Genomic DNA, 10101 nt, shown 5'->3' with positions numbered 1-10101 from the left:
GATAAAAAAAAATCTCGAAAATAATCTGTTAGACCAATAAATATTTTTAAGATAAATATTATCATCTCGATTTCATATTCCAGTAAAGCTGATATTTTCTGAAATAAAATCTGATAAGAAATAAATTGATCAGACAGATACCTAATATCTGAAAAGAAAATTTCAAGTTCCCAAACATTTAAACCTTTTGACTTTTTAAAATTGTGCCTTACTTGTTTGACTTTTGAATCTCCAAATTGGGCAAGTATTCATCAGAAAATCTATTCTTTAACATGCAACCCAAATAGCTATATTCCCCCTAAATATATGCTTTGTCTATAAAATTAACCCAATTGAAAATTTATCCCCCCTTACTAAGCTTAAATTAATTAAACACACTTAGCAAATAAATTACACAAATTAATTATGCTTACACGTGACAAAATAAATAGACATACGTATCATATAAATAAATTACAAACAGAGGTACGCAAATTTCGCAAGATAAAATTATAACACATTTAGGCATACATAAATTTTACAAATACATGTACACAATTAAACATATATCACACGTACATACAAAATTAAATTAAGCACGTAGATCACATAATTCACATGCAACATGCACAGTGCGAATTAAAAATAAAGAGTTTAGAAATTGCTTAGCACATTTCGATCATTCCCATTTCATGCCTTAGAGTTGCAAAACGAGATTCACACAACGGCTTTGTGAGAATGTCGGCAATTTGATTCTCCATAGGAACATGATCGATTTTCAAATCTTTCTTTTCGACGTGGTCTCGAATAAAATGGCGTCGAACATCAATATGCTTCGTTCGCGAATGAAGCACCGGATTTTGGGTTATGGCGATTGCACTTGTATTATCGCATAAAATGCTAACATTTTCGCACTTAATCCCATAGTCCAGTAATTGTTGCTTCATCCACAAGATTTGTGCACAACAACTCCCAGCTGCAATATATTCGGCTTCGGCAGTGCTTGTAGCTATGGAGTTTTGCTTTTTGCTGAACCAAGAGACCAATCTTCCCCCTAAGAACTGACATGTCCCTGAGGTACTTTTTCGGTCTATTTTACAACCTGTAAAATCTGCATCTGAATAACCAGTTAGTGTAAAATCTCCTTCTTTGGGATACCATAATCCCACATTGATTGTTCCTTTGAGATATCGAATTATCTTCTTGGGTGCAATCATATGACTTTCTTTGGGCTTTGATTGGAATCTTGCACATACGCCAACTGAGTAGGATATGTCCGGTCTGCTTGCGGTTAAGTATAGTAACGATCCAATCATCCCTCGATACATCGTTTGATCGACGTCTTTTCCTTCATCATCTTTATCCAATTTTTGAGATGTACTCAATGGGAATTTTGACTGAGGATTTTCCATCTATGCCAAATTTCTTGATAAGATCTTTTGTGTACTTGGCTTGATTTATGAAAATTCCTTCTTCAAGTTGCTTGACTTGTAGTCCCAAAAAGTAATTTAATTCTCCCATCATACTCATCTCGAACCTGTTCTGCATGAGCTTAGAAAATTTCTCACATAAAGATTTATCAGTACTTCCAAAAATAATATCATCAACATAAATTTGTACTAATAAAATGTGATTATTTTCTTGAATTCTAAAGAGGGTTTTATCGACTAGACCTTTGGTGAATCCACAACTAATTAAGAACATCGACAAGGTGTCGTACCAAGCTCGCGGAGCTTGTTTTAACCCATACAATGCCTTCTTTAATTTGTAGACTTGATCACCAATGTCTTTTACCTCAAAACCGGGTGGTTGTTCGATGTAAACTTCTTCTTCAAGTAAGCCATTAAGAAATGCGCTCTTTACGTCCATTTGATAAACAATGAAATTCTTGTGCGCTGCATATGCTAGGAATATCTGGATTGCTTCGAGCCGTGCGACGGGGGCGAATGTCTCATCAAAATCAATCCCTTCTTCTTGTGAATACCCCTTCGCAACTAATCTTGCTTTATTCCTAACAATGACGCCGTCTTCGTTTACTTTGTTCCTAAAGACCCATTTAGTGCCAATTACATTTTGGTGCGTTGGTCTTGGAACAAGTTTCCATACGTCGTTGCGCTTGAATTGATCTAATTCCTCTTGCATGGCATCTATCCAACTTGGATCGGCTAAAGCTTCATCAATTTCTTTTGGCTCTAGTTGTGATAGAAAACATGAGAACATTGCATCTTGTTGTAGGTTCCTAGTAGATGATCGCGTCTTTACTCCGTCCCTCGGATCTCCAATGACTAAGTCATGTGTGTGACTTCTTAGCCATTTTCGATTCGGTTGAAAACTTGTTGGATTCTCAGAGTTTCCTTCTTGTTGCAAAGTCACTTGGTGCGAATCCATTTGTTGTGAATTGTTGACGGGTACAGCTTCTTGTTCATCTACTGGAATTTCTTCTTCTTGAATTCTGGGTGCAATTTCGGTTGTAGGTGTACGTGATATTTCGGGTATCACATTGGATATTGCCTCAATTTGGTGAACACCCATATCACTTGATTCTTCTACTTCTTGCAACATATTATCTTCGAAAATGTCATTAGAATTATTCAAATCACGATTACCTTCACTATTTTTGCCATTATTGTCGTGATTTTCGTCGAACACAACGGGAATCGATTCTTCTACCACCATGGTTGATTTGTTGAATATTCTATACGCCTTGCTGGTAGATGAATATCCCAAGAATATTCCTTCGTCCGCTCGCTCGTCAAAAGTCTTTAATTGAGACTTTCCATTAACAAGTACAAAACATTTACAACCAAATGTATGAAAATAGGTGAGATTGGGTTTTCTCCCTTTCCATAATTCATATGGTGTTTTGTTATAAGACTTGTGGATTAGACTGCGATTTTGAGTATAGCCGCCGTGTTAATCGCTTCTGCCCAAAATCTTTTTGGTAATCCGGCGGCTGATATCATGACTCGTGCGGCTTCCTTGAGTGTTCGATTTCTTCTTTCAGCTACACCATTTTGTTGCGGCGTTCGTGCGACAGATAATTGATGTAAAATTCCTTGTGAATTGCAATAAGATTGAATCACTCTGTTCACGAACTCTGTTCCTCGATCGGTTCGTATTGTTGCAATCTTCATGTCCTTTTCGACTTGTAGTAGCTTTAATAGCTCTGGCAGCTTTGATAAGACTTCATCCTTTTTCTTGATGAATATTGTCCAAGTGTACCTGGAAAAATCATCAACAACAACCAAAGTGTATTTCTTACCACTTATACTTACTGGGTCTACTGGACCAAATAAATCCATGTGCAGTAGACTTAAGGGTCTTGATGTTGACTCTTGAGCTTTGACTTTGAATGATGCTTTGATTTGTTTTCCTTTCTGGCATGCATCACAAATTTGATTTTTCTTGAACACAATGTTGGGTAGTCCTTCGACTAGATTATTTCTTGCAAGCTTGTTGATGGTTTTGAAATTCAAATGATTTAGCCTTCTGTGCCATTCCCAACTGGCTTCATTCGAATTATTTGCCATCAAGCATACAGAATCTTTTGTTGTGCTCCAATCTACAACATACATGTTTTTCTTTCTTGATCCGGCGAGTACGACTTCTTTCGTAGATTCGTCTTTGACTTGACATTTGCCTTTGTAAAATTCTACGAGATATCCTTTGTCGCAAAATTGACTTGTACTAAACAAGTTGAATTTTAATCCTTCGACATAAGATACATCATCAATTCGTAGACCATTTTTCACAATTGCGCCGGTTCCTTTTGTCATTCCATATCGATGGTTTCCACCAAACACTACTTTTGCTCCTTCGATGCTTTTGACTCAACTGGACTAGCTTTATTGCTGGTCATGTGTCGAGAACAACCGCTATCGAAATACCAAACTTCCTGCAAAAAAGATTAATTACTTTTAGGTACCCATACTTGTTTGGGTCCTTTTATGTTAGTAATTTTTGGCATCCAAATCCACCTAGATCCCACTGATCCAAGAGTAGGTGATTTGTAACCATTAAAGACTCTATAATCATAACACACTTGCGAATAATGCTTTGGTGCGGGTTGGGAAGCAGATAGTTGCTTGATCCTATGAAAAAGAGCAAATCTGGACTTGGTCCATGGTTTGTCTTCACGCAACCAATCTTGTTCTGAGGGATATAATCTCCCAGCCCCAATTCTCGGAATTCTTCCCATATTCCTATGAGGATTTGTTGCACGAGACTCGTGGCTCTCTTTTGAGATACAAATTTTTGCCTTTTAAAATTTTGTTGCCTATCCGAGAAATTAATTTTTGGATTCGGCCTTGCAACATTTTTCTGGGCATTTATTTGATTACCAACTCCTTGTCTCATTGTGCTATACTGACCTTTCACAAATTTTACCACTGGAACTTTATTAATTAAAGTAGTAGTAGAATTAGTCAGTTTCACAGGGGTTTGAGAACATGATGGATCGTAGCCTAGTCCGGCTTTATCTCCAGCGGGTTTTTGCATGTTTACCATTTTATCCATTATTTTGGATGAATTTGTAAATGATGCGATTACTTCTCGAAGGTTATGTTCTCGAACCTCTCTAGCTTTGCACTCTTCTTGAAGTCGAACATTTTCGGCTTTCAAATTACTCATTTCATTTAGAGCATTTTGCAATTTTTGTGACATTTCTTCCTTTTCAAGAATTAACGTATTATTGTGCTCTTTGATTTGAGTATGAGTGGCCATGACTTTTTGACAATCTTCCATAAGACTTTGAAAAGATTCTTGAGTCTGGAAAGAAGTGCCAACTGAACTGAAAGAACTAAAAGAGCTAGAAGATACCTCTTCGTCGATTTCACGCGCCATATAGCATTCTTCATGTTCGAATGTTTTGCCCACTAGGCATAGTAGCGCCGTATCTTCTTGTGATGAATCACTCTCGTCGCTAGATGATTCTTCGGATTCACTTGCTTCTAACGGATCGCTTATTAGTGCCTTCCGTTTGCCCTTTTTGAATTTCTTATCTTTGGATTTGTATTCCACCTATGGAGAAGTATTTAAATTTTTGTCCGCCTTGGGATGTGGACATTCGGCCATAAAATGTCCAGGCTTTCTACAATTGTAACACACGTTTGTGTTATCTTCGACCGGTTCCCTTCTTGATCTTCTATTTTCTAGAAAGAAATTTCCTTGTGGTGATCCTTTGTTCTTTCGCATGAACTTCTTGAATTTCCTAACAAATAAGGAAAATTGTTCGTCAGTTAAAAAATCATTATTTCCTACTGACCTTGATGTTGAGGGTTGTTCGGCCATCAATGCGGATGTTCGTTCATCACGTTCTTCCTCGACTCGTGTCTTCATTTCGAACTCATACGCCTTAAGATCACTAAAGAGTTTATCCGTAGATAATGTCCTTAGATCTCTATGATCGCGCATTGCGGTCACCTTCATATCCCAATTTGTAGGTAGTCCGCGTAACAATTTGAGCGATATTTCCTTCTGGGTAATGGTCTTTCCTAGATCCGTGATTTCTCCAAGAATTTTGATCAATTGAGCTTCCATGTCGGTGATGCTTTCGTTCGGTAGCATTTTGAAATCTTCGAACCTCTTCATGGCAATGGTTAGTTTGTTATCCTTTTCTTGTTCATCGCCTTCACCGATTCCGATAAGTGTATCCCATATTTCTTTTGTTGTGGTGCACTTTCGAATCTTTGGGAATATGGTGTCATCGACCGCTTTGAACAAAATATCTTTGGCAATGTTGTCCAAATTATTTCGCCCTCTATATTCCTTTGTCCACTCCATTTTTGGCTTTGGAATATATCGTGGAGTATTTGGAGTTAGTGCGGCGGCAGTGTTAACTTCCATAATTTGGATAGGACCATTTGTGATGACTTCCCACATTTCGTCATTTAAAGCAGATAAGTGCACCTGCATACGTATTTTCCAATCATCAAATTTATCAAGTGAGAAAAGCAAATTTTGTGCAAGAGCCATATCTCTCTTCATCTTGAAGTTTCGAGATCTATCTAGTAGTCAAGAAATGACTCAAATAGACAACCGCTCTGATACCACTTGTTGGTCCCGAAAGGGTGGCGAGAAGTCTAGAGCCGGGGGGGGGGGGGAGGGTGAATAGACTTCTCTAACTTTTTCAAACGTTCTTCGAAAACACACAAGGCAAATAACACTTTGGTAATTTCAACTCTAAGTAACAAGCATTAACAAGATAAACAACTTAGAGTGTGCAGCGGAATAAGTAGCGGTAAAGTGTTATGCTTAATAGTGCGGTGCTCAAAGAGAGATTTTAAACATGCAACACGTTAGAAACACTTGATATGGTTCAAGGATGATGTACGTAAAGTTTGGCTTGCATGCAAACGTGGGAACTATCAAACCCAGACAGATAAAGAAATGCGATAAATCGTAATCGGGTTAGTTCGCAGTTAGAATAAGCATGCACAAAATATATGACCAGTATGTAAATAGAGAGAGAGATTTATAGTGGTTCAGAGGTGGTGTAATCCTCCTAGTCCACTCTTCTCCTTTCACTTCAAGGAGGAAATTCACTATTCTTCGATCACCCAGATACAATAGTGAATAAGTGTCCACCGACACTTCTCCGAGTGCTTCGCACAAAGCTACACTCCTCCAAGGTTTTTCGCAAGCTCCTCTTGTTACTCCGCCTTCCCGAGTACTTCGCACCAAGCTGTACTCCTACACCACGAGAACTATGCACAAAGCTACGTCCTCACAGGGTTTTCACAAGCTCCTCTTGTTACTCCGCCTTTCACCACGAGTGCTACGCACAAAGCTACACTCTCACAGGGTTTTCACAAGCTCCTCTTGTTACTCTTCCCTTCACCACGAGTGCTACGCACAAAGCTACACTCAACCAAGGTTTTTCACTCTCTCTAGTTACTCCGCCCTCTTTCTACAATCAGTAGAGAAATCTACAAATAGATAAAATTTTTCTCTCACTCATACTTGAATGTAATTCTATGAAGCTTTGTTTACCCCTTTTTCGGCTAATTGAAAAATAGCTTGTATCTTTTGCTTGTATGTCTTAGCCGTTGTTCAAGTTGTTCAACTGCTCTGTTTGTCTTCAAGTCTGCTTGGGCAATTTATAGCTAATGAAAGCTATTTGCCCGTTGATCAACTTTCGATCTCGATCGTCCATTTTGAATTGTAGTTGATCAAAAGATATTGTCAACTTGATCTGCAATATTAGGTAGATGTTATTTCTCCTTTTGTCAGATGATTTGAATAATTTGCCCGTTGCCGTGTCTTGAATTTTGTAGCCTCCAAAATTTGAATAAGTTCAGCGCGGAAAGCTTGATATTTCTTGTCCTTCATAAATGCTCTGACATGTCAAGTTGATCAAATAATTTATCTGCTGATTCTTGCTTGAGTATAAAACAATTTCTCCGCGAATCAGCCTTCTTCGAGCGTCTCTGGTTCCACCGTAAAAACTTGATGTTCAGATGAAAATATATCAGATATTTTCTCCTTCATGATCCTTGTAAATAATATACTGGAACCTCTGTAAAAACTTCATAGTTGTTCATGGTGAGATGCTCTGTTTCGATTTTAAGCTTGGTCCACCATACTTGGTGTGTTTCTCCATCTGGTGCATGGTTCTTGTGAGACTTGTACATTCACTTGGGTTAGTCTCCATGTTAGCTAGTCTCCCATACGGTTTGGGCTTGTCTCTCATACGGTGGAGAGTTAGTCTCCCATACGGTGGAGCTAGTCTCCCAAATGCTTCACTTAAGATTCGAACTTAGTATCACTTGGCATAGCTCACACACGTTTCTTCCAACTCCTTTAGCATGGTTCTTGGTGACTTATTCGCATCATAATTGTGTTAAGCTATAATCCCGCTTAACTTCTTCAAATAAATTATGATCTTCCAGACTTGTATATGGGTTGCATGATATGGGTGCACCATACTCCGTAGACTTAAACTGACTCAAATAGAACAAAAATGGGGACTACTTGATTTTTCAAAAATACATTCGGCTCATCAAAATTTACAATATATTCCTAACAATTATTATTATTATTATTATTATTATTATTATTATTATTATTATTATTATTATTATTATTATTATTATTATTGTTATTATTATTGTTATTATTATTATTATTATTATTATTATTATTATTATTATTATTATTATTATTATCAGTTAATCATAGGAACTAACCGAACGAAAAAGGAGATCGCAAACTCAGCATCTTCTTCGGCCATTGACGAAGCTGCGATCCAGTAGAATCAACTCTGTGGTTGTCCCTAATTTCTGCGGTTATTTCTCCGACGAGTGTGGAGAAGCAGTGAGGCTAAATAGTATATAATGAGGGCGATAATGGAGAAGAATCAAGAAAATCACCCCGGACTGTTTTCGGTTCGGCGCCCGCGGTGGCTATGTTTCTGACCGGAACTTCCATTGGCAGCCGGGAGTTGATTTGCAGCGACAAAAGTAATTCCTGAGAAGAGTCCAGTGTGCGAAATTCCTCCGACAGCGGATCGGATTGTTAATTTCCTGGGAGGTGACGATTTTTCTTTTGGTGGCAGCATTAAAATTGTGGCAGCTTATTCTCCTGGTTTTTCCTTTCCTTTTCATCAATTCCTAACAATTCTCTTTGTTTAATTCCCCAATTGCCAAATTGTGAAGTGTATGAATACTGCTACGTAGAGAGAGCCAAATATCTAAGATTTATTACATTTGATGGTTGATATTAAAATGCTTTAATTCATAATTCTCTTTGCATTAGTTTTTCAATTTCTAAATTGTAAGCACTGTTTTAATATTCCATTACCCAAATACTTAGCTTCGTCGTTTCTTAGATTTATTTGCAATCTTATTTTCCTAGTTTTTAATTGTATGTCTTTTCTTGGTTTTTTTACATAGGATTTGGTTTAGTTTTTATTATTGATACTAAGTTTATTGCACTTTGAGTACTTTAGAACATTTCATTCAATTATTTCTTTTTTAAGTTTAGTAATTAAATTGCATACTATCAATTCTCTGTGGGATCGACCTTTGCCTTTGCACATTACTACTACAATTGACTCGTGCACTTGCGAGGACACATAACAAAATTGTCCATCAGGCCTCATATGGGGGCATTCGAATACTTGAGTGGTAACTATTGTTATAAGAGAATTCTATTAAATCTAGGTGGTCTTCCCACAACCCTTGAAAATCCAGCACACATGCTCTCAACATTTCTTCAATTGTCTGAATGGTCCTCTCTGTCTGTCCGTCCGTGGCGTGGTGGAAAGCGGTGCTAAGGCTCAACTTCGTCCCATGGCCGCTTGTAAAGACTTCCAAAACTGTGATAGGAACCTCGGATCCCGGTCGGAGACGATATCCCGTGGCACACCATGGTACTTCACCACTTGATTAACATAGGCTCGGGCTAACTGAGTCATTGTCCATGTTTCCTTCATTGCTATAAGTCGAGCAATCTTGGTTAACCGATCCACCACTACCCAAATCTTGTCCTTACCATTGCGGGTCACCGGTAAGCCTCCCAAAAAATCCATGGAGATAAGAGTCCCACTTTCCTTGCGGTACCTCCAATGGTAGTACTAAACCCTTAACTCTACAACGCTCCGCCTTGACCTTTTGACAGTTTAGGCATCGACCCACGAATTCCGCTATTTCCTTCTTCATATTGGGCCACCAAAAGAGGTTCTTCACATCCTTTTATAACTTGTCACCCCCGGTGTGTACCGAATAGGGTGTATTATGCCCTTCTTCAAGAATCTGACGCTTCAACCGATCACACGATGCGGGTATACACAGACGGCCCTTGTATCTCAATCCTCCGTCAGAAGATAGCTCAAAAGGTCCTACTCTTCCTTTAACCAAGTCATCCCTCACCCTCATCAAACTAATGTCTTTCAACTGCTTTTTCTTAATTTCTTCCAACAGAGTAGGCACAATCCGTAGGTTGAAAAGACGAAACTCCGACTCCACTTCTCCTTGCTCCACCACTTCCAAGTTCATCCTTTGAAGTTCTTTACAAAGCTCGTCAGCTACCACCCAAATGGAACTGACAACGTGCTTGGACTTCCTGCTTAGGGCGTCAGCCACCACATTTGCTTTCCCTTCATGATATTGAATGTCCAGCTCG

Source organism: Ipomoea nil, unplaced genomic scaffold (genome assembly GCF_001879475.1).
Source record: "Ipomoea nil cultivar Tokyo-kokei standard unplaced genomic scaffold, Asagao_1.1 scaffold1416, whole genome shotgun sequence".
In the NCBI taxonomy this organism is placed as follows: domain Eukaryota; kingdom Viridiplantae; phylum Streptophyta; class Magnoliopsida; order Solanales; family Convolvulaceae; genus Ipomoea; species Ipomoea nil.
Note: the sequence above shows the minus strand (reverse complement) of the source record.